We start from the raw sequence: 27165 nt of genomic DNA on the forward strand, positions 1-27165 counted from the left end.
ATGTAATCACTTCTTGCTATTTTTCGATTCATCTTGGAAGTAATGGCCGTGAGTAACTCTTTCTTGTAAATAAAGCTTGCAATATTTGTATAATTTGCAGCTTGGACATTGTACACATTTTTCTTTTAACCTTTATTTCAAGGCAGAAAAGCTCAGACTGATCTCATTTGTTTATTAAGGTTGGCAGGATGACAGCTCATTAACTGCTGTCTATAAAGCAGAACTTTGTGTAACCTCAGCTCTATGGCTTGTATGCAAAAATCTTTAGTGTTTCTTAGGCTCATGCCCGTGATCCTGTGCGTTTCGGACCGTAGCATGGTGCACAGAAAGTGTATTGTGGTCCATTTACATGGTTTCTGCTCCAAGTACTGAAAACACTGCCTAGCTGTTACAGTATCATCACAGTCATATTATGGTATGGCCATGCAACAAATCCATTGAACCCAGTCTGACTCATGGGCTCAATTCATGGGCAAAAAGCAGAATTACCACTGAAATGATAATAGACCAAAGGACATGAGGAGCAGGAGTAAAATCACTCCATCTGTGCGAAAATGATAGACAACTAAGACCCTGAATGAAATGCAGAGACCAGTCGCATTAATATGACCACCTGTCAAAATCCAGAATAGCCACCTTTGGCAGACCGGACCGCTGCGAGACGTGTAGGAAGAGAGGGGATGTTGTGATGATGATCACTGGGATGTTGAGCCATGCCAACTCCAGTGCCATGGCCAGCTGCGCTGGGTTACACGCTTCAACATCCATGGCACGAACTACCCGATCGAGGTGGTCCCACAGATTCTTGATTGGGTTCAAATCCAGGGAATTTGATGGCCAAGGGAGTGCGGTAAACTTATCCTGGTGCTCCTCGAACCACACACGTACACTGTGAGCTTTATGACACGTCACATTGTCCTGCTGGTAGATGCCATCATCCTGAGGAAAAACATTTTGCATGTAGGGGTGAACATGGTCCACAAGGATAGATGCGTACTTGTGTTGATCCATCCCATTCCACAATAATGAGTGCACCCAGGTGGCTGATGACACATGCCTTCTGCGATTGGTTATTTAACATTGACATCAAAAGTAGGCGGTGGTCACAATAATATGACTGGACTGTGTATTAAGCAGCAGGAGGGATCATAGCCATGGTCAGAGCGGCCCAAAGTGACACAGAATCTTCCTTAGGGGTTATGGCTCAATAACAGAACTGAAGATGCAGCAGAAGACAATCCTACTTTACGTTTGGAGTCAATTACTTGACTATAGTGCTTATTGGTCTTACACTGGTTCACATGTAATCTATTAGACTTACAAAACCAAGAAAGGACTTGCACATGTTCCATATAGATGGAGAAAACTGAAGAGTTCCTTAGTAGAGATGAGCGAACTAATTTGTTTAGAGCCAAGTCCGACCCAAATATTGTAAGGTTTTTTTTTAAGAAACCAAACAGAGATCCATCTCAAGTGAAGTATAATGGCCTCCACCGCGGTGACCATTGTATATACTGTAACAATCAATTAAGGTTGGGAATCTCTACACTAACTGCTAGTTGGGACTTAGTTGGTTGGGACTTATGAGTAGTTATAACCCTTTAAGCAAGTAATAAATCACCAAGTTGTGTGGAATAACCTTTTGACTTTTTGCTTCTGGTCTTGGAAAAAATAAACAACGCTCATTTTCTTATGGCGAGTTTTAACCCCTTCCTATTGCAGCCGCATGTTCCGTTTTTTTTATTTTCAATTTTTATTATACAGTTTTTAAGAGCCATAACTTTTTAATTCTTCCTTTCACAGGTCCATACAATGGCTTTATAGTGGAATCATTTAGGATTCCATAAGATGTACTGGGAAGCTGAAAAAAATTCAGAATGGGATGGAATTAGAGAAAAGCTTCATTGAAGCCGTATCCTTACTTGTTTAATTCTTATGCTGTTCACAGTACAGAAAAATAACCTGCTCCTTATATTATTTAGGCGGCACGATGACAGAGATACCAGATTGATATAATATTTATTATGCTTAAAGGGTCCATTCACACGGCGTAACGTGCCGCGTGATCTGGCACGTATACGGTGTGTGAGACTTTGAGCGCCGCAAAAGCTCCCATTGATTTCAATGGGAGCCTGGACCGTATACACCGCGTTATTTTGCAGCCGCAAAATCACGTCCGCAAAATAACGCGGCGTATACGATCCAGGCTCCCATTGAAATCAATGGGAGCTTTTGCGGCACTCAAAGTCTCACACGCCGTATACGTGCTAGATCACACGGCACGTTACTCCATGTGAATGGACCCTAATTCTCTTGCAAAGATCCAAAACTTTGAAAAATGCAAAAAATTATTTTGGTCACCATATGCTGACACAGTAACATTTTTGTAATGTGTCCATGTATGGAACTGTATAAGGTGTCTTTTTTGTGGAATAAGAATTAGTTTGTATTTACACCATTTTGGGGAATGTCCAATGTTCTGATCACTTTTTGTTAAATTTTTTTGGGGGAGATGAAATGTTGAAAAAACAGTGGTTTGGCTATTTTGATTTTTTTTTTTATTACCGATAAAAAGTTTATTGTATGGGATAAATATTTTTACATTTGTTTATTCTCAGATGTGGGAATGTTTAATTTCTATTATGGTTATTGTTTATGTTTTTTTTTTGTTTATTTATAATGTATAAAAACAATTATGTTAAAATTACCCCCAAAGATCTATTATGACCTAACAGGGGACACAAAGTGGATAAAAAGAAATAAATACATAAATAAATAAAATATACTACCATTCTCACATCACAGGTTCTAGCCTTGCTCTTGGCGACACAAAACTTTGTGCCCGTGTAACATCTCTGCCTGTTCGGGTCACTGCACCACCCTCTGCTCGCGTACTGCGGCGCAGGAGGCGTGTACAGTTTGGTTCATGGCTTAAAGTTTTTGGTCGCACTGTGTGAACACGGCTCTAGTTCTGTGATTGTATTTGCACCACACCCGTCTTCTGCCCTTGTTTGTCTCTGCTCCTCTAATGGTTAATCTGGCCTTGCCCTGTGATTGACAGCCTGCCTTCCTGTCAACTCCATGGGCGGGTTCTTCCTCCCTATTTAACCTTGGCTGTCATTCACACCTATGCTTGCTATTGCCTTGTGCATACTCGCTCCGTATTGTCACTATTTTTTGCTTGCTTTCTTATCCTTGACCTTTGGCTTTCCTCACTGACTATTCTTTGGACTCCGATTTGGCACTGCATCGCTCGACTGTTACTGACCCTTGGCTAACTGACCTCTCTTTTTTGTTGTCTGTCTTGTCTGCATTTTGTGTCTCACCTATACAGGAAGGGACTGTCTTCGTGGTTGCCACCTATTATGTAGGATAGAGCCAGGCAATAGGAAGGGAAAGTTGGGGGCTTCAGCTTAGGGCTCACTGTCTGTTGTGTCCCGTCCCAGGGCTCAAACAGTTACTGGGGAATTGCGGTCCTAGCAATTCCATAACAGCCCGTTACATAATAATTACCAAAACGGAGATGGAAAACTAGTTAGATTTTTTTTTTTATTTTTTACTTTGTGCTATTAAAAAAATACTTGAAAAATATAATCATTCCATATCATCTGAGTGTAGGAGGTTCTTTTTCTCTGTTCACACAGTGAATGGAGATGGAAGGAGTTGGTCCTCCCTACAGACCACATACTGTTGCTGTGTGCAAAGCAATAAGGATTCAGCAAATCTCACTCCTTATAATAGTCTTCTTTGTACTTGTATCTAATTCTGGCTGCTTGTGCCATTACATGTGGGATATTATTCACAGACAGCAAGCAACTGTACTGACTGTACTCATAGATAGTTTTTTTTTTTAATGCATTTTAGCTGTTTGGTTGCATGTACTCGCCCTGTATTTACAGTCCAGTGTTCCTGTATCACCCATATTGTGGTCTGTTGTGCTTTTCTGAGCTATTTGTTAGCAATTGTACAGTTACTACTGGCAGAATGGCGGAACATGATCAGCAATGGATGGGGCAGACTGTTCCTTATTGTACATGCCTCCTGTCTGAGAGACAAATGTAAAATGTATTTCAGCCATAATTTGATTATTAGCAGCTAAAATCCCGATAGGATAGCATGTATGAAAGCTTATACGGTCATAGAACAGACTTTCCAGCAAGACGCTGCACATACTCCAACTTAACATAAAAACTCAGATACCCATTAAATGGTTAAATCTCTTCTGGTATGTTTATATGCTTTAGACCGTTCATCAAATGGATGCAGTATCTTAGATGTGCTCTCAATAGATCTTACAATAATAATCTCCATTTTTCTATTGGTTATACCTCTGGCAATGCAGCCAAGCATCTTATGTAGTATTTCAAATAGCTTTTAACTGGATTGCACTTTATACGCCAGGATACCATTCGTAAGAAGTAAATGGAGCTTTTCCTAATATAACACAATAAATATATTTTGTGATGCTGAGTTTGTTTTGCCATTTCTTGTATATGATCACATATATGGACACTCAGGTCTCTTTGCAAAAAAGTATTTGTAATGCAACTGAGATGTGTGTATATAACAATGCAAAAATGTCCAAAATGGCAGACGTAGATCTGCTGCACAGCTCTAGTGTTACTGGTTTATAAGAGAATATCTATGTTCATACTCTATAAAAAGAACAAAGACTGTGCCAAAGCCATGCCACTGACCCTAGGGAATGGGTACTGAAATGCCACATCTAAGACTCTTGCTTTACTTGGCTACAATACTCTGTGGCTCCTTGTAAAACTGAAATTCCTCCAAACATGTACATTCTCCACCCCATGAAGCGTATAATATATCCTGACCTGCAAAACTAATCCTGGGTTTTATATGTAGTAGAAGTGATGCAAATATCTACAGTCTGTTGGCTTGTACTCTGTGACTGACCATACAAAGTATGGCAGCTAAAGATACATCAGTAATACCTGAAAACCACAACTACTCATTGGATTCATAGTTACTAAATGCAAAGTCCAGTAATACAAAGTACTAGAGATACCGTAGATAATAAGAATAGCGTATCCATAAACTGCTGCTTGTCAATAGTTTCCAGGCTTCAAAATGGGAAAAAAAAAAAAAACGCAACCCCCCCCCCCAAAAAAAACCAAAACAAAACATGACAGTGATGTAGATTTACTAATCTTGGTTCATATTTACACAGCATTAACAGGGCCTTGTTAATTCTTTGGTGGGCCCAGTGCAAAGACATCAAAAGTGGACCTCTATACCCTTGTCTTAGTTGCAACTTTAGCTGGAACCCCCATTCTGCAACCAGAAATCACTGATCACTGTGCTGCTCTGTGACCCCTTCACCCATGTAAGTGAATGGGGTTGCATTGTGACCTGGGGATGTTGTGACTTTGACCTTCAGATATTATTATTCACCGCTTGATCTTTCTGTGACTAGTCGTCGCAGTTCCAATACCCTTGGGGTCATAATGTGACTCCATTTACGTATTTTAGTATAGAAGTACATGCAATTTTCGCTCACATGACAAGTTCCTGCCGAAGTTGTTGTGTAGGCCGAGCATAACTTTAAGCTGTAGCTTTGGGTCTCTTGTGTGAACCATTCATGTAGCAAAGCAATAGTGCTCTTATCATGCCCCACAATAGGTAACAATGCTCTAATAGTGCCCCCACATTGGTAATAACTGCAAAAATTGCACATCTGCCCTCCCAAAGATAGTAGCCTTCAACAAGGAGTTAATAGTTCTTAATAGTCCCCATACATGGGTAATAGTGCCTTTTAGTTCCAAGCACCCCCCACAGGTAATAGTCCCCCCGACATTGATATTAGTATACTAATTATCTCCAACACAATTAATAGTCCCATATAGGTAATAATGTCCCCCACTCAAAATAAGTAATACAATTCACAAAAAGTAATATGCAACAATACACAACACTTCCCCTGGGTAGTTGCACATAGACACATATAGTATAGAAAACATATCATATTGTGATAGCTTTTCGGGAAATGTTGTTCTTCTCTTGACATACATATCTGGTCATGTCTATCCAAGAATAGGGGTAAGAAAGGTATATAATACGTCTTATACATACATCAGATCAGACAGACCAGGCTCCAACAGTTAATCTGGACCTAGACAAAATATTGGTTATTTGTGGCCTGTAAGTAGGAAATAATTGTTCACAAAGTCCTACTGATACTAACAATGTCACGTTTCAGAAGAGTAGCTGACATGTTCACAAGCCGGCATTGTATTTGATATTACAGCTGTGCACATATCTTATAACAAGTCTACAGCAGGTATTCACACTGACGTATGTACGGAACAAACATGCTTTGCCTGTGTTTATGAATGCATCCATGGGAAAAGGTTTCAGTTTCTGCAGAGTATACTGTGGCATTCTGTTTGTCAGGTATGAGACATTGACATGCTCATATGCCGCCAGTTATTTGGGTATTTAGGAGACAGAACAGGTAAATTATGTTATGTGATCACTGAAATTGCCTGGACCAGATCACTGTACATGAACCTTGCAGATGAAAGCAATAGCTGGATACTGTATGTGCTAAATTTGTACTATATACAGTGATGTAAGGTACCATCTAGTCATTGTACGATTATAATGCAGGATGTGATTGTGGTTCTCATATAGCAGGCGCTGCTACTCCTTTCAACTATGAAGGACATTCTGCTTCATTATTTGGCCACTCAGACATTTTTTCCCCTGAAAATCACCTGGAGCTCCACTGAGTGGACACACACTGAAAATGTGGTTCACTTTGCAAATACCTCTTTAGTGGTACAGCAGGTTTGGTACAAGGATACCTCTCATAGAAGTGTTGAACAGTAATTTGTGCAGGCCACCAGGTTTCCACTGTTGCAGGGAATGGACTGTCTACCACCACAGATCCTGGGCTCCTGCTCACTTGGTGCATCAAAAAGAATAAGTTCTGAGAGCTGAGAGAAGTTTAAAAAGGGTGACCTGGTGCCGGTCTGGTGGAAATAGTAGACTCCAGTCAGGAGCCCACCGGGCCAATTGCAGCTCTTACCCGGACACACAGTGGGGGGTGAAAAAATGGAAAGGATATATAGAAAAACCGGGAACTGGCAGAGCGCTAAAGGCAGCAAAATCCATAATAGACTTGAAAAATAAAAATGACGATATGCAAGATTAATGAATTGGTTCTGTTTTATTGCTCCAAGGACATGAACAACAGCTTAAAACGGCTACACGTTTCGACACCAGGTGGGTGTCTTCTTCAGGCCAAGCAGGAAGTGTCCAGCAACTGCCTTAGAACCAAGTCACTAAGTTCTTGTGACTTGGTTCTAAGGCTGTTGCTGGACACTTCCTGCTTGGCCTGAAGAAGACACCCACCCGGTGTCGAAACGCGTAGCCGTTTTAAGCTGTTGTTCATGTCCTTGGAGCAATAAAACAGAACCAATTCATCTTAATCTTGCATATCGTCATTTTTATTTTTCAAGTCTATTACGGATTTTGCTGCCTTTAAGCGCTCTGCCAGTTCCCGGTTTTTCTATATATCCTTTCCAGTTCTGAGAGCTGGCAGACATACTAGTGTTGCTGTTTCTTTCTTTACTGCAAGCAGATCACATGGTTCTGCCAACTCACCTGGTCCTGATGGATATTGCCACCTCCTAGCGGCGCTCTGACGGTAAGCTCTTTTTTCCCTCAAGCAGTCTACTTTCCCTACAGAGCGTGGGAGCGACCCTAAAATAGGAAGCCATCTCCTGCCCTGGCTAGCTACAGTAAAGCCTGACATCAAACAGTTTGCACCAAAGGAGGGAAAAAAACATATTTTCCTGTGGTGCAACTCATGGGCGTAATGTAGTTCCAACTATAAGGATTCACTGTATTATCCAGTGCCTGAAAGTTCCAGAACATGGACCATGTGATGGCCTGCACCAATTAAATCAAGAGGAGCAGCTATGAAGTGCAACTCCCAACACAGTGCAAGCACATCCCAACATATGGTACAATACAACCGGCAAACTCTACTACGCCAAGTTGTGAAGCATTAACTTGTCTAACACAGTTCCTCTACTACAAAGTACAAGATGCGTATCTGCATCACCTTACATCAGTATTTTTTTGGAATTATACTCGAGTATAAGACAAATTTTTCAGCCCAGTTTTTGTGCTGAAAAGGCCCCCCCTTGGCTTATACTTGAGTCAGCAAAAAAAAATAAAAATTTTTTTTTAAGGATGGGGGGGAATCTATGACCAGCCACAATATTAATGTATAGAATCTCTCATAAAATAGTGCAAAAAAAAAAAAAAAAAAAGATAAAAGTTCTAAATCACTCCTTTCCAATTACTGTGAAACACAAACACATTAGGTATCCCTGTGTCTGAAAGTGTCCGGTCTACTGAATATAGGGTATCTGCAGTGCTTCTATTCCATCGGGAAGGAGTTAATAGGAGCACTGCAGATACCCTATAGTCAGCCAGGCTGAATTCCAAGTGTGTGTGTGGGGGGGGGGGGAACAGTCCTTAAGCTCAGGGAAGGGGCAGACAGACAACCAAAACACCCCCTCCCCTTCCCCAGCACCTACTGCACCCAAAAACTCCGACCATTTTAATTTTTGAAATTTTCCAGTAGCTGCTGCATTTCCCTCCTAGGCTTATACTCGAGTCAATAAGTTTTCCCAGTTTTTTGTGGTAAAATTAGGGGCCTCGGCTTATATTCAGGTCGGCTTATACTCGAGTTTATATGGTATGTCCCTGCATTTGTGTACAGGATGTAACTATGGAGGGACTTACCTAGGCATTTGAGAGGGTCCAAAGACCCTGGCACCACATAACCCTATACCAGTATCATGATTGTACCAACATTTCAGAAAAATGGACATGGAAGTTGAGGGTCCCTGTTACAAATTTAGCAATTTTGGCCCAAGATCCTGACATGGCTGCACACCTTCGGCCACAAATCCCCAGATCACTGCTTGGGGAATGAATTTTAGCATGTATATTAGACATTAAAATGTTTCAACCCTTTAAGAAAGCTGCAACAAGCTGTGGTATGTCCTTCTACCTCTTCTGAAACAGAAAACTCCCTTTGAGCTCAATTTCTGGGTGTTATTTCTTTGTGGTTGTAATGCTATGCTTCACCAACGTGGAAACCTATTTTGTATTCTCTTGCGTTCCTACACAAGGGTTATTATTTTGTTCTTGCTCCTTAAGGTGATCGCTCAAGATATCATTCTACACAACCACTTATTACTCAAGTACTATGGCTTGTTCTGGTTGAGTTGCTCGAGTGTCCCGGACGGTTATTCTTCGGCATATCATTGTTCTATGTTAGCTTTTAAATCATCCGGCTTTCTCCATATAAGCTGCAGACATTGTAAGGATTCAGATTAGTGTTCTATAAAATTGAGTGGGAACAATACTCCTGTTCAACACCAGCTGTACTATTTTATATAACACTTAATACCGAACTGAGTGAGATTAAATCCAGTCTGTCAGTGGATTGCGGCCTACCCTTTTGCAGCGACTGTTGTTTTTGGAACAGCCTTTGCCATTTTACTATCTACTGACAGAAATTAATGGTGAAGGCCTTACAGAACAATTTATCAACAAGCTTTTGAATTCACACTTTTTTCAGACTTCATATCTGCAGACTACAGAGCCCGTCTCTCCACGTCAGAATGTCAGCGAAACGCAGAAACTGACCAGGGTGGACTCCTGGGAGCAACTGATCTTAGATACGTATGGTAAGGTTGATCTCCTCAAGGACTAGTCTTGAAAGGAGCTGAAAGAGCCCAGATCAGTCTTCTGACTGATCACATTGGTAATGTAAACACAGATGCAGCACAAAAACAGACCGAGCCTTGAAAAGGAAGTATGCCAAAAACATTACAATTAGCACATAGCAAGACAAAGCGCGAACGCCGCCGCTTGGAAATAAACAAAATCTTTCCAACATAATGACAGGAACTAACAAAACGCTTTTAATTGACAAAGCAATCAAGAAAAAATTATTCTACAGCCAGTTTAGGCATTCGATGGCTGGAAGAACTACAACAGCCAGCAGGTTTTCTTGTAGAATCACATTTAGAGACAGAACAGACCAAAATGACAGTAATATTTTATAGGGAATAGTAAATAAGGTTCATTGCTGTGCATTTGTTTCCATGGATTGTTTCCATCATGGATGAAGAATGTGCACATAGACATAACATGGTCTTGTTGTCACATTCTTCATGATCTGACCTAAGGAACTGAATTACTGCATATCTATCTATCTATCTATCTATCTATCTATCTATCTATCTGTCTGTCTGTCTGTCTGTCTGTCTGTCTGTCTGTCTGTCTGTCTGTCTGTCTATCTATCTATCTATCCATCATATAATCCAGACCATATTTCCTGCGTCATATTTTCAGTTCCCGATATATTTTGCATACTAGCCATCTTTTTTGAGAAAACTCCCATAGGACAACCACTTTTCAATATAATTGTATGTAGTCGTCTATTAAGAAAGGTTAAATTTCAGGTCTGGCAAAGCTACAATTTCTAATGTTTGCCTTTACTATAGGATTGGGTGGTACGGTATTTACAGATCCCTGGACACTCTGCTAGAATGTGGCAAAGGCGGAACGTACATTGATGGCTCATTCAGGCCCCCAAGCCACACTGAAATATGTAAGCTATAACTATTTATTTATTTTCCTTTCGTATATTAGTAAGGAATATAATATAATATAATATAATATATTTACTTATATAGCCACGGGAGAACAGACGGTGCCAGCACTGTGACCAGGGGGCCCTAGAAGACGAGGCCCATTTCCTGCTACACTGCACCAAATACACAGCTGTGAGGGCCGTCTGCTACCAAAGACTCTCTGCCACATCCCAGACTTCATATCTGCAGACGGGAAGAGGAAACTCTACATCCTACTGGGAGAAGAAGAGGCCACTGTGGAGATCGCTGCCCAATACGTGTCCAGCTGTCACCAAACAAGAGGGAGATGAGACTCCACGGACTGTTATACCCCAAATACCACCCCCCCACCCATACAGCTGTCACCAACTAAGAGGAAGATGAGACTCCACAGACTGTTTGCAAACTTTTGCAAATCGCAATTACTTTTTTTAATTTTACCTGTTGGCTATGCTACTAGTCTCAGTTCCTATTGCTATTGTAAGTTTTGGGAGGACTTGAGGTGATTTGATAACAATATATCCTATGTAACTTGGTGTTGCCCATAACCTTCTATAGTGTATGTCTAATAAAGCTTATATATATATATATATATATATATATATATATATATATATATATATATACTATACCTTTTTGGGGGTTGTGTGGCTATATATTCTTAGGCTATATATTCTTAGGCCCAACTTGAATTTCTATCTCCTATGGTATGTATATCCATATATATATATATATATATATATATATATATATATATATATATTTATTTAACATGTAATATTTTTTAATGTAATATTGCCCAGCAGTTTCATACAAAGTAGCCTTGTCATCATCATCCGTAATATAATTTCTGCAGAGGAGTAACTCATCAGATAAAACCTGTATTAACTTAATAGTTACATCAGCCAATACAATAAATGTCTATCATTGAGGCTTCTATTCTTTGGAGTAGTTCTGCAAAGTGTCGGGAGCCTTCAGCTTTGGTTATTTTTTTGCCATAGAAATTCTAACAAATCTCCTGAAGTCCAAGGAGCGAGGGAGTATAAGTGCAGGAAATGAGTGCGTGTCTCTTATACAGGCTGTATGTCAGACCAGAGCTGAAGGGGTCAGGGCAGGATTCACTACAATTAATAATAAGGGTCCTCGGAAAGGAACGTCTACAGTCTACGCTTCTATTAATACAGTCACAGATATAGATTGTTTACAGTCCTCCAGATTTATCTTGTCTTTATGTGAAGGAATCTGTCCAGACTTCCTACATATAAAGGGTCCTTGAGCTTTTTCTGGGTTTTATTTTATTTGTAAAATCAATCTGTCTCGATCTGATGAAATAAAGACCATGGAGAGACATGTTTTTCATGACTTATTTCATCCCTGCGGAGTGATCATATGTATCCTACAATACTTTGTTGAGTAATATGGGTGAGCTCCAATCAAAGCCTTGTTTGTATAGTCTGTCACTTTGACACCTGATGAATAATGCATTCCTAAGGACTGGAGACCCTGGGGGGCTTTGAGTAACACAATTCTTTACCCCGTCCTACTCTTCAAATTAACAGTGAAAGCCTAGGCTTCAAAACCCATGAGTGGTGCTGAAATGATCTTATATACATAGAAAATGTTTTACTTCAATGCCAAACGCCCCTGGATTGATCGCTGGACCGCTGAGTAAACAAGTCTAATTCTGTTTATATGGGGAGATGGTACTTCAAAAACCTTCAGGTTATAAATCATTTATTTTTTGAATGTAGAAATAAAAAAAAATATTTTCCCACTATTAACTTTTATGAGATGTTAATAAGACATGCCATAAAAGTATTATCAGTCAGAGGGTCCGAATGATGTTCTGCAGAAAGAAGTCCCGCACATTTGTATTCATTCTCCATTGATATGTCTGGATTATATAGAAATACCCATGTAACAAGGCTGACAACTTACATGCATTGCAAAGCTATATTATACAACCTGTACCTGGCCAGGCCAAGCACCGATTGAGGATAAACATGTCGATTGGTGCTTGCACCACCATCGCGTTGGTTCTCCCCTTATTGGGGTGCACTGATTATTGACAACACAACCCTGTTATTATAGGGTGATGTTCTGCAGATAATCTGCATCTTTTATACTGCACAATAGATGTGATCAGGTGTTTAACGTGCGCGTCCTCATTGGTCAGTTTATCGGTAGCACTTAGTGGGGACAGTTATCAGGAATGAGTGTTACTCTGAATATTTATATGTATAATAGCTGGAGCCACACATAAAAAAACACCCTGATGAATTTCTCCCAGGGAAATTTTTACAGTGTTGAAAGCCACCATTAAGGTTAAGGCCACATGTAGTGAGCCCTGTTTACAGAAAGTCCACAGAGTTTTCCTCTGCAGACTTTCTGTCCCTGTTAAATGGTACTGTAAAATGCAGTGGTTTCGCAATGTGGGCCCCCATGAGTTTTGGTCCCTATAAGTGCTGAATTTCCAAGTTGTAAATTATGTCAGGAGTAGGGTTGAGCCGATCTTGACATTTCAAGATCGATTTTAAAATCCGATTTCCGATCGTTTTCCATTCGAACCCGATCCTGATCCCAATTCTGATCCTAATGTAAGTCAATAGGATTTTTTTAATGATCAAAGATCGGATTTTAAAAACAATCCTGTTCACTACACAGTGTGGAGTCCAAAAATTGAAGCCTCCACGCTGTGTAGTGATTAAAAAATCCGGCACCTACTTAGTCCCCCCCACTTACCTGCACAGAACTGCTGCTGCCTCCTCTTCCAATGTTTAAACCGCTCCCCGGACCCCGGGCCATTGTTCTTTCCTTTCCTCTCTCTCTTTGCGGGCCAGAAGAGCACTGTGCGTGCTCCCCCTCAAAGGCTAGTGTGACTGATGCTGGGAGAAGGCGGAGATTGTTGTGGCTTAGGAGAGTGTGGGCGGTTACAGGGCAGGGAGACGTGAGTGCAACAATCATGTCTCCCCTCCCTGTACCTGCCCCCACTCTCCTAAGCCACAAAAGCCCTGCCTACTCCCAGCAGTAACACTAGCCTAGGCGGGGGCACACACAGTGCTCTGCCGGTGTGTGTAGAGAGAGATCAGAGAACAACGGCCCGGAGCTCCAGGGAGTGGCATCGGTTCTGTGCAGGTTCTGTGCAGATAAGTCAGTTGAATGATCGGGATCGGAATTCCATTTCTAATATTTTTCAACCGTAGTCAAGATTGAAACTCCCATCTTTATAGGTTATGTAGTCATTAAAGTAAAGGACAGTATGTCACTGGGAGGCAGGGGCTTCGGGTATCATACATAACTGTAGTGCTAGGAGTCCCGCTCTTTGCTTAATGTACAGTCCAGATAATCCAGCGCTCTTGGATCAAGTCCCATGTCCAAGACTCAGTGTGAAAGCAACCTAAATCTCATCCACTTTGGCCCTACTGAAGATAACTGAAGGTTAGCCAACACTGAGTTTGCAGCAGCTAATGCTCTTCAATTACTCCCTATATTTCCTCCTCTCTAAGGCCAAATAAACTCAACTGAGAGCATATAGGTGAGCTGTGATTGAACAACACAGATGGCACATGGATAACATCCGTGCACTGCCCATGCCTTCACGGCTCCATTCAATGCTCTTTGTGAGCCCGGGCCTCTAAACAGACAGGAATACGACTTGATTTAAGATGTCTGTAAAGCAATGGGGAATATGATGGTGCTATATAAGTAACCAAAATGTATAAACAGAGCTAAATTCATAATGCAAAAAACTATGGAGGTGAGTCAGTGCCACATGCCAGCACTATGGTGGGTGCCGAGATTAAACCAGGCAGTAGAGACCAGTGGGGGACCCCCTATCTAATTGAATGGGGGTAGAGAAAGGATTGGGAAGTTTAGTATGGCTTCTTTTATATTTTTATTCCATTAAAAAGAGAAATTCTGACCTCTATTCCTGCTCTGATCACATCCCCTCCTATATTACAGAACATCTCTTCATTTCCTTATCAAAATATTGGGCGTAGTCAAGTAAATTAATTTTCTTCTTAAGGCTTTCGGTATCAGATATCACTGGGGGCGGCTCATTGCCTTTTATACTAAGAATATATAAATTCACTTGATTTTCTAAATAAAGTTTTCAGATGATAAAGCGGTAGAGGACTGACAAAGCGCATGATGAAGCAGGAAAGTATGCATTAGAGTAGATTGTGTAGAGTAAAACTGTTTGCTTGAGGGGTGGCCCTGGCTTTTGGCCACTGCACCTGGCCTCAGTAGTGAGAGATCTGCCAAGGCTACTCTAATAGTACTATAAACTCTAGAATATTAATGAACTCTCCTTTTAGAAGTTAATGTTTTTCTATGCCATAAGACGAAGATTAGGAAAGCCGCAATTTTTCCCAAACAGAAGAAATGCCTCAACTAACAAGTTCACTGGTTTTCTCCATTGCTACCAAAGTGAGTTAGTAGATTCTAAATTATTTTAGGAAGGAAGATGTAAAATAGGGTACCTACAGCTAGAATAGAAAGAAAATCAAATATCCCATACTGTTTTGTTATAATCCTGTACATGTCACCCATCAGATGGTAAAGGGGTTTTCTTGGAGTTACATATGGGTGACCAATATGGACTAGTGGATGGTGCGACACTCAAGATCCCAACTTTAGATCTCCAAAGTTCACCTGACCCTGACAATATATATATATATATATATATATATATATATATATATATATATACTGTATATATATATATATATATATATATATATATTTATCTGGCCATCGCTGTTATGAGTCATGTGGCTGTCAGTGCTATTGGGGGTCCAGTGGCTATCACTGCTATTGGGGATGATGTGCTTCTAATGTTGGAAAAGGTCTAGTGACACTTACTGCATCTCCTGAATTGTACTACTTACGGTATTCTGATGGAATTTTTAAAAAGTATATCCTCACACTAACATTAAAGCGATTACCCAGTCGATTAAAATTTTGGTAAAAAGATATTGTAAGGGGATTACTAGTTGTGTAATTCTCTAGTGCTGCTGTTGGAACAAAGGGAGAAGGGGACGAAAGAGATAATGAGCCCTAAATTCAACCCAACCCCTGTCCCAACCTAATTGCCACCACTATCCTAATGACAGGAGCAACTGGGTGGTGATCCCTTCTCTGAATAAGTGTGCACAGAACCAGACAACACAAATGCAGAGTCAGCAAGTCAAAGTGTCGGTAACAGTCGAGCAACACAGTACAGAATCAGAATCCGCGAATAGTCAAAGGGTTAGCAGAGGTCAGAAGTAAGAATACAATAACAGAAAGATGAGCTTAGCAGGGACAAAGTCTCAGGACAGAGTCACAATAGCCAGCAAACCTGTGTGGTCTGATGTCCCGTATATAGGAAGTCCAGAACCTGCCCAGACCTGATTGGTAGACAGGCTGTCAATCACAGACAAGGCTAAGATTAACTACAGTCCTATGAAAAAGTTTGGCACCCCTATTAATCTTAATCATTTTTAGTTCTAAATATTTTGGTGTTTGCAACAGCCATTTCAGTTTGATATATCTAATAACTGATGGACACAGTAATATTTCAGGATTGAAATGAGGTTTATTGTACTAACAGAAAATGTGCAATATGCATTAAACCAAAATTTGACCGGTGCAAAAGTATGGGCACCTCAGCAGAAAAGTGACATTAATATTTAGTAGATCCTCCTTTGGCAAAGATAACAGCCTCTAGTCGCTTCCTGTAGCTTTTAATCAGTTCCTGGATCCTGGATGAAGGTATTTTGGACCATTCCTCTTTACAAAACAATTCAAGTTCAGTTAAGTTAGATGGTCACCGAGCATGGACAGCCCGCTTCAAATCATCCCACAGATGTTCAATGATAATCAGGTTTGGGGACTGGGATAGCCATTCCAGAACATTGTACTTGTTCCTCTGCATTAATGCCTGAGTCGATTTGGAGCAGTGTTTTGGATCATTGTCTTGCTGAAATATCCATCCCCGGCGTCACTGATTCTTGAACATTATTCTCAAGAATCTGCTGATACTGAGTGCGACCCTCAACTTTAACAAGATTCCCGGTGCCGGCATTGGCCACACAGCCACAAAGCATGATGGAACCTCCACCAAATTTTACAATGGGTAGCAAGTGTTTTTCTTGGAATGCTGTTTTTTTGGACGCCATGCATAACGCCTTTTTGTATGACCAAACAACCCAATCTTTGTTTCATCAGTCCACAGGACCTTCTTCCAAAATGAAGCTGGCTTGTCCAAATGTGCTTTTGCATACCTCAGGCGACTCTGTTTGTGGCGTGCTTGCAGAAACAGCTTCTTTCTCATCACTGTCCCATACAGCTTTTCCTTATGCAAAGTCCACTGTATTGTTGACCGATGCACAGTGACACCATCTGCAGCAAGATGATGCTGCAGCTCTTTGGAGGTGGTCTGTGGATTGTCCTTGACTCTTCTCACCATTCTTCTTCTCTGCCTTTCTGATATTTTTCTTGGCCTGCCACTTCTGGGTTTAACAAGAACTGTCCCTGTGGTCTTCCATTTCCTTACTGTGTTCCTCACAGTGGAAACTGACAGGTTAAATCTCTGAGACAACTTTTTGTATCCTTCCCCTGAACAACTATGTTGAACAATCTTTGTTTTCAGATCATTTGAGAGCGGGCTGTCCATGTTCGGCGACCATCAAACTTAACTGAACTTGAATTGTTTTGTAAAGAGGAATGGTCCAAAATACCTTCATCCAGGATCCAGGGACTGATTAAAAGCTACAGGAAGCGACTAGAGGCTGTTATCTTTGCAAAAGGAGGATCTACTAAATATTTATGTCACTTTTCTGTTGAGGTGCCCATACTTTTGCACCGGGCAAATTTTGGTTTAATGCATATTGCACATTTTCTGTTAGTACAATAAACCTCATTTCAATCCTGAAATATTACTGTGTCCATCAGTTATTAGATATATCAAACTGAAATGGCTGTTGCAAACACCAAAATATTTAGAACTAAAAATGATTAAGATTAGAGATGAGCGAACAGTGTTCTATCGAACTCATGTTCGATCGGATATTAGGCTGTTCGGCATGTTCGAATCGAATCGAACACCGCGTGGTAAAGTGCGCAATTACTCGATTCCCCTCCCACCTTCCCTGGCGCCTTTTTTGCTCCAATAACAGCGCAGGGTAGGTGGGACAGGAACTACGACACCGGTGACGTTGAGAAAAGTAGGCAAAACCCATTGGCTGCCGAAAACATGTGACCTCTAATTTAAAAGAACAGCGCCGCCCAGGTTCGCGTCATTCTGAGCTTGCAATTCACCGAGGACGGAGGTTTCCGTCCAGCTAGCTAGGGCTTAGATTCTGGGTAGGCAGGGTCAGGCTAGGATAGGAAGGAGAAGACAACCAACAGCTCTTATAAGAGCTAAATTCCAGGGAGAAGCTTGTCAGTGTAACGTGGCACTGACGGGCTCAATCGCCGCAACCCAGCTTTCCCAGGATCCTGAATGGAATACACTGTCAGTGTATTCCCGTATACCCGATATATACCCCGATACCCGTTCCAACGGTGTGCCCCCCCACCTTCACCCCAGAAATACCCTGCAAGTCCCCTAGCAATAGAATTGGGGCTATATACACCCACAATTTTTACTACTGGTATACAGTGCCATTGTCTGACTGGGAATTCAAAGAATATATTGGGAATACAAATACCCTCATTTCTTGCTACTGCCATATAGTGCCAGTGTCTGACTGGGAATTCAAAGAATATATTGGGGTTACGTGCACCCACAATTTTTACTACTGGTATACAGTGCCATTGTCTGACTGGGAATTCAAAGAATATATTGGGAATACAAATACCCTCATTTCTTGCTACTGCCATATAGTGCCAGTGTCTGACTGGGAATTCAAAGAATATATTGGGGTTACGTGCACCCACAATTTTTACTACTGGTATACAGTGCCATTGTCTGACTGGGAATTCAAAGAGTATATTGGGAATACAAATACCCTCATTTCTTGCTACTGCCATATAGTGCCAGTGTCTGACTGGGAATTCAAAGAATATATTGGGGTTACGTGCACCCACAATTTTTACTACTGGTATACAGTGCCATTGTCTGACTGGGAATTCAAAGAATATATTGGGAATACAAATACCCTCATTTCTTGCTACTGCCATATAGTGCCAGTGTCTGACTGGGAATTCAAAGAATATATTGGGGTTACGTGCACCCACAATTTTTACTACTGGTATACAGTGCCATTGTCTGACTGGGAATTCAAAGAATATATTGGGAATACAAATACCCTCATTTCTTGCTACTGCCATATAGTGCCAGTGTCTGACTGGGAATTCAAAGAATATATTGGGGTTACGTGCACCCACAATTTTTACTACTGGTATACAGTGCCATTGTCTGACTGGGAATTCAAAGAATATATTGGGGTTATAAATACCCTCATTTCTTGCTACTGCCATATAGTGCCAGTTTCTGACTGGTAATTCAAAGAATATATTGGGGTTACGTGCACCCACAATTTTTACTACTGGTATACAGTGCCATTGTCTGACTGGGAATTCAAAGAATATATTGGGGTTATAAATACCCTCATTTCTTGCTACTGCCATATAGTGCCAGTGTCTGACTGGGAATTCAAAGAATATATTGGGGTTACGTGCACCCACAATTTTTACTACTGGTATACAGTGCCATTGTCTGACTGGGAATTCAAAGAATATATTGGGAATACAAATACCCTCATTTCTTGCTACTGCCATATAGTGCCAGTGTCTGACTGGGAATTCAAAGAATATATTGGGGTTACGTGCACCCACAATTTTTACTACTGGTATACAGTGCCATTGTCTGACTGGGAATTCAAAGAATATATTGGGAATACAAATACCCTCATTTCTTGCTACTGCCATATAGTGCCAGTGTCTGACTGGGAATTCAAAGAATATATTGGGGTTACGTGCACCCACAATTTTTACTACTGGTATACAGTGCCATTGTCTGACTGGGAATTCAAAGAATATATTGGGGTTATAAATACCCTCATTTCTTGCTACTGCCATATAGTGCCAGTTTCTGACTGGTAATTCAAAGAATATATTGGGGTTACGTGCACCCACAATTTTTACTACTGGTATACAGTGCCATTGTCTGACTGGGAATTCAAAGAATATATTGGGGTTATAAATACCCTCATTTCTTGCTACTGCCATATAGTGCCAGTGTCTGACTGGGAATTCAAAGAATATATTGGGGTTACGTGCACCCACAATTTTTACTACTGGTATACAGTGCCATTGTCTGACTGGGAATTCAAAGAATATATTGGGAATACAAATACCCTCATTTCTTGCTACTGCCATATAGTGCCAGTGTCTGACTGGGAATTCAAAGAATATATTGGGGTTACGTGCACCCACAATTTTTACTACTGGTATACAGTGCCATTGTCTGACTGGGAATTCAAAGAATATATTGGGAATACAAATACCCTCATTTCTTGCTACTGCCATATAGTGCCAGTGTCTGACTGGGAATTCAAAGAATATATTGGGGTTACGTGCACCCACAATTTTTACTACTGGTATACAGTGCCATTGTCTGACTGGGAATTCAAAGAATATATTGGGAATACAAATACCCTCATTTCTTGCTACTGCCATATAGTGCCAGTGTCTGACTGGGAATTCAAAGAATATATTGGGGTTACGTGCACCCACAATTTTTACTACTGGTATACAGTGCCATTGTCTGACTGGGAATTCAAAGAATATATTGGGAATACAAATACCCTCATTTCTTGCTACTGCCATATAGTGCCAGTGTCTGACTGGGAATTCAAAGAATATATTGGGGTTACGTGCACCCACAATTTTTACTACTGGTATACAGTGCCATTGTCTGACTGGGAATTCAAAGAATATATTGGGAATACAAATACCCTCATTTCTTGCTACTGCCATATAGTGCCAGTGTCTGACTGGGAATTTAAAGAATATATTGGGGTTACGTGCACCCACAATTTTTACTACTGGTATACAGTGCCAATTTCTAACTAGGAATTCAAAATGCGCAAGGCTCCCGGAAAGGGACGTGGACGAGGCCGTGGGCGAGGTCGGGGGAATGGTTCTGGGGAGCAAGGTAGCAGTGAAGCCACAGGGCGTCCCGTGCCTACTCCTGTGGGGCAGCAAGCATTGCGCCACTCCACAGTGCCAGGGTTGCTTGCCACATTAACTAAACTGCAGGGTACAAACCTTAGTAGGCCCGAGAACCAGGAACAGGTCTTGCAATGGCTGTCAGAGAACGCTTACAGCACATTGTCCAGCAGCCAGTCAGACTCTGCCTCCTCTCCTCCTATTACCCAACAGTCTTGTCTTCCTTCCTCCCAAAATTCCGAAGCTTTACAGAACAATAACCCAAACTGTCCCTGCTCCCCAGAGCTGTTCTCCGCTCCTTTCATTGTCCCTCAACCTGCCTCTCCACGTCACGATTCCACGAACCTAACAGAGGAGCATCTGTGTCCAGATGCTCAAACACTAGAGTCTCCTCCATCTCCGTTCGATTTGGTGGTGGATGACCAGCAACCCACCCTCATCGACGATGATGTGACGCAGTTGCCGTCAGGGCATCCAGTTGACCGGCGCATTGTGCGGGAGGAGGAGATGAGACAGGAGTTGGAAGAGGAAGTGGTGGATGATGAGGACACTGACCCGACCTGGACAGGGGGGATGTCAAGCGGGGAAAGTAGTGTGGATGTTGAGGCAGGTGCAGCACCAAAAAGGGTAGCTAGAGGCAGAGGCAGAGGTCAGCAGCTTAGGCGAAGCCAGGCCACACCCGGAATCTCCCAAGATGTTCCAGTTCGTACCCAGCCCCGAAAAACTCCCACCTCGAGGGCACGTTTCTCGAAGGTGTGGAGTTTTTTCAAGGAATGCGCCGAGGACAGATATAGTGTTGTCTGCACAATTTGCCTCTCGAAATTGATTAGGGGCTCTGAGAAGAGCAACCTGTCCACCACTTCAATGCGCCGTCATTTGGAATCCAAGCACTGGAATCAGTGGCAGGCAGCAACGGCAGGACAAAGGCCGCCTGCCGTTCACGCCACTGCCACTGCCTCTGCCACTGCCTCTGCCTCTGCCACTGCCACTGCTGACTGTGCTGGCGATGCACTCCAGAGGACGAGCCAGGACACCACTTCATCTGCCTCCGCCACTTTGTTGACTTCTACCTCATCCTCCCCTGGTCCTGTCTTATCTCCTTCTCCTGCACCATCAAAGGCACCATCAGGCGTTTCTTTACAACAACCCACCATCTCTCAGACATTGGAGCGGCGGCAGAAATACACTGCTAACCACCCACACGCGCAAGCCTTGAACGCCAACATCGCTAAACTGCTGGCCCAGGAGATGTTGGCGTTCCGGCTTGTTGAAACTCCCGCCTTCCTGGACCTGATGGCAACTGCGGCACCTCGCTATGCCGTCCCTAGCCGTCACTACTTCTCCCGGTGTGCCGTCCCCGCCTTGCACCAGCACGTGTCACTCAACATCAGGCGGGCCCTTAGTTCCGCGCTTTGCACAAAGGTCCACTTGACCACCGACGCGTGGACAAGTGCATGCGGACAGGGACGCTACATTTCACTGACGGCACACTGGGTGAATGTAGTTGAGGCTGGGACTGCTTCCCAAACTGGCCCGGTGTACCTCGTCTCCCCGCCTAACATTCCTGGCAGGGACACGAGAAGAACACCCCCCTCCTCCTCCTCCTCTACCGCCTCCTCCTCCGCCACCGCCTCCTCCTCCGCCACCGCCTCCTCCTCCGCTGTTAGATTGACCCCAGCTACGAGTTGGAAACGTTGCAGCACTGGCGTTGGTAGACGTCAGCAGGCTGTGCTGAAGCTGATCAGCTTGGGGGACAGACAGCACACTGCCTCCGAGGTGAGGGATGCCCTCCTCGATGAGACGGCAATATGGTTTGAGCCGCTGCACCTGGGCCCAGGCATGGTCGTTTGTGATAACGGCCGGAACCTGGTAGCAGCTCTGGAGCTTGCCGGACTCCAACATGTTCCATGCCTGGCCCACGTCTTCAACCTAGTGGTGCAACGTTTCCTAAAGAGCTACCCCAATGTTCCAGAGCTACTGGTGAAAGTGCGGCGCATGTGCGCCCACTTTCGCAAGTCGACAGTAGCCGCTGCTAGCTTAAAATCTCTCCAGCAACGCCTGCATGTGCCACAACACCGGCTTTTGTGCGACGTCCCCACACGCTGGAACTCAACGTTTCAGATGTTGAATAGAGTGGTTGAGCAGCAGAGACCTTTGATGGAATACCAGCTACAAAACCCTAGGGTGCCACAAAGTCAGCTGCCTCAGTTTCACATCCATGAGTGGCCATGGATGAGAGACCTTTGTGACATCCTACGGGTCTTTGAGGAGTCCACAAGGAGGGTGAGCTCTGAGGATGCGATGGTGAGCCTTACAATCCCGCTCTTGTGTGTTCTGAGAGAATCCCTGATTGACATCAGGGATAACTCAGATCACACAGAGGAGTTAGGGATAGCATCCGATCCGTCACAGCTGGAGAGTAGGTCCACACATCTGTCCGCTTCACTGCGTTTAATGGAGGAGGAGGAGGAGGAGGAGGAGGAAGAAGAGTTGTCCGATGATGTGATGGTGATACAGGAGGCTTCCGGGCAACTTCGAATCGTCCCATTGTTGCAGCGCGGATGGGTAGACATGGAGGATGAGGAGGAAATGGAGATTGAACTTTCCGGTGGGGCCAGAGGAGTCATGCCAACTAACACTGTGGCAGACATGGCTGAGTTCATGTTGGGGTGCTTTACAACCGACAAGCGTATTGTCAAAATCATGGAGGACAACCAGTACTGGATCTTTGCTATCCTTGACCCCCGGTATAAAAACAACATCTCGTCTTTTATTCCGGTAGAGGGGAGGGCCAATCGCATCAATGCTTGCCACAGGCAATTGGTGCAGAATATGATGGAGATGTTTCCAGCATGTGACGTTGGCGGCAGAGAGGGCAGTTCCTCCAGTAGGCAACCAAGTTCTCACCGGTCCACACAAACGAGGGGCACACTGTCTAAGGTCTGGGACACCTTGATGGCACCCCCTCGCCAAAGTGCCGCCACGGAGGGTCCTAGTGTCACCAGGCGTGAGAAGTATAGGCGCATGTTGCGGGAATACCTTTCCGACCACAGCCCTGTCCTCTCCGACCCCTCTGCGCCCTACACGTATTGGGTGTCGAAGTTGGACCTGTGGCTTGAACTTGCCCTATATGCCTTGGAGGTGCTGTCCTGTCCTGCCGCCAGCGTCCTATCTGAGAGGGTGTTCAGTGCAGCCGGTGGCATCATCACTGACAAGCGCACCCGTCTGTCAGCTGAGAGTGCCGACCGGCTCACTTTGATAAAAATGAACCACCACTGGGTAGAGCCGTCATTTTTGTGCCCACCTGTGTAAAGCACCCCAACATGAAACTCCATGTCTGTACTCAACCTCTCCAATTCCTCCGCATCCTCATACTCATCCACCATAAGCGTTGCACAATTCTGCTAATACTAGGCTCCCTCCACCCTGATTTCCCCCAACTCTGCTGGTTAGAGGCTCCCTCCACCCTGATTTCCACCAACTCTGCTGGTTAGAGGCTCCCTCCACCATGAATTGGTCCAAACTGGGCTGTTTAGCGGCTCCCTCCACCATGAATTGGTCCAAACTGGGGTTTTTAGAGGCTCCCTCCACCATGAATTGGTCCAAACTGGGGTTTTTAGAGGCTCCCTCCACCATGAATTGGTCCAAACTGGGGGTTTTTAGAGGCTCCCTCCACCATGAATTTGCCCAAACTGGGCTGTTTAGAGGCTCCCTCCACCATGAATTGGTCCAAACTGGGCTGGTTAGAGGCTCCCTCCACCATGAATTGGTCCAAACTGGGTTTTTTAGAGGCTCCCTCCACCATGAATTGGTCCAAACTTGGCTGTTTAGAGGCTCCCTCCACCATTAATTGGTCCAAACTGGGCTGGTTAGAGGCTCTCTCCACCATTAATTGGTCCAAACTGGGCTGGTTAGAGGCTCCCTCCACCATGAATTGGTCCAAACTGGGTTTTTTAGAGGCTCCCTCCACCATGAATTTGCCCAAACTGGGCTGGTTAGAGGCTCCCTCCACCATGAATTGGTCCAAACTGGGGTTTTTAGAGGCTCCCTCCACCATGAATTGGTCCAAACTGGGTTTTTTAGAGGCTCCCTCCACCATGAATTGGTCCAAACTTGGCTGTTTAGAGGCTCCCTCCACCATGAATTGGTCCAAACTGGGGTGGTTAGAGGCTCCCTCCACCATTAATTGGTCCAAACTGGGCTGGTTAGAGGCTCCCTCCACCATTAATTGGTCCAAACTGGGCTGGTTAGAGGCTCCCTCCACCATGAATTTGCCCAAACTGGGCTGTTTAGAGGCTCCCTCCACCATGAATTTGCCCAAACTGGGCTGGTTAGAGGCTCCCTCCACCATGAATTGGTCCAAACTGGGGTTTTTAGAGGCTCCCTCCACCATGAATTGGTCCAAACTTGGCTGTTTAGAGGCTCCCTCCACCATTAATTGGTCCAAACTGGGCTGGTTAGAGGCTCCCTCCACCATGAATTGGTCCAAACTGGGTTTTTTAGAGGCTCCCTCCACCATGAATTTGCCCAAACTGGGCTGTTTAGAGGCTCCCTCCACCATGAATTGGTCCAAACTGGGCTGGTTAGAGGCTCCCTCCACCATGAATTTCCCAAAACTTGGCTGTTTAGAGGCTCCCTCCACCATTAATTGGTCCAAACTGGGCTGGTTAGAGGCTCCCTCCACCATGAATTTGCCCAAACTGGGCTGTTTAGAGGCTCCCTCCACCATGAATTTGCCCAAACTGGGCTGTTTAGAGGCTCCCTCCACCATGAATTGGTCCAAACTGGGTTTTTTAGAGGCTCCCTCCACCATGAATTGGTCCAAACTGGGCTGTTTAGAGGCTCCCTCCACCATGAATTTGCCCAAACTGGGCTGTTTAGCGGCTCCCTCCACCATTAATTGGTCCAAACTGGGCTGGTTAGAGGCTCCCTCCACCATGAATTTGCCCAAACTGGGCTGGTTAGAGGCTCCCTCCACCATGAATTGGTCCAAACTGGGCTGGTTAGAGGCTCCCTCCACCATGAATTTCCCAAAACTTGGCTGTTTAGAGGCTCCCTCCACCATTAATTGGTCCAAACTGGGCTGGTTAGAGGCTCCCTCCACCATGAATTGGTCCAAACTGGGGTTTTTAGAGGCTCCCTCCACCATGAATTTGCCCAAACTGGGGTGTTTAGAGGCTCCCTCCACCATGAATTTGCCCAAACTCTGCTGGTTAGAGGCTCAATCCACCCTGATTTTCAAAACAAATGTTGGTGCCAACCTCAACTTACTACAAGGGCCAAATTCACTGCTGGTGACAAGCTCTCCTCACTGCAAGTGCCAAATACACATGTTTCAAGGTGTTTTCCTACTGTCAGAGAGGTGGTATTGAGTGTGTAAAGTGTGTAGTTGTTAGGCTGTGATGTTGGGGTAATAGAGGGTCTTTGGTGTGTTAGATGCCCCCAGACATGCTTCCCCTGCTGTCCCAGTGTCATTCCAGAGGTGTTGGCATCATTTCCTGGGGTGTCATAGTGGACTTGGTGACCCTCCAGACACGGATTTGGGTTTCCCCCTTAACGAGTATCTGTTCCCCATAGACTATAATGGGGTTCGAAACCCGTTCGAACACACGAACATTGAGCGGCTGTTCGAATCGAATTTCGAACCTCGAACATTTTAGTGTTCGCTCATCTCTAATTAAGATTAATAGGGGTGCCCAAACTTTTTCATAGGACTGTATTTGATGAACAGAGGGAAAGAAGGCAAAGGAGATGGATGTGGTGGAAATTCAATTGCAGAGGAGAGGCAATAGAGCAGTGTTCACACAGAGCAACAAGAACTCTAAGCAAGGAATCAAACTGAACATACTTCCTGTGCCTAAGCGAGTTAGCAGAGGGTGGTACAAAAATAACTCATACTTACTTTACCAATCCCCATCACTCCTGTTCTATTGGTTACCGAGTCTTCACCAATCTCTTACTTCCTACAAGCACTGGCCACATCAGATGAATGAATGTCAGGAATGGTCATTTCCTTCAGGTCAGGAAGTATAGACCAGCTGGAAGCAAGAAAGTGTTAAAACATGATCAGTAGGGGTAACATGAGTATGGGTGAGTATTATTTTTCACCTTTTTATGCCTTTTTAATGTAATCATCTGGACAACTCTTTAATAGGAATACCCTGATATCACTGTTTATGGGGGCCCTCTGATGGCATTATTAGTAGAGATGAGCGAGTAGTATTTGATCGAGTAGGTATTCGATTGAATACTACAGTATTCGAAATACTCGTACTCGATCGAGTACCACTCGCTATTCGAATGGAAAAGTTCGAAGCAA

The sequence above is a fragment of the Leptodactylus fuscus genome, chromosome 4 (assembly GCF_031893055.1).
Source record: "Leptodactylus fuscus isolate aLepFus1 chromosome 4, aLepFus1.hap2, whole genome shotgun sequence".
In the NCBI taxonomy this organism is placed as follows: Eukaryota; Metazoa; Chordata; class Amphibia; order Anura; family Leptodactylidae; genus Leptodactylus; species Leptodactylus fuscus.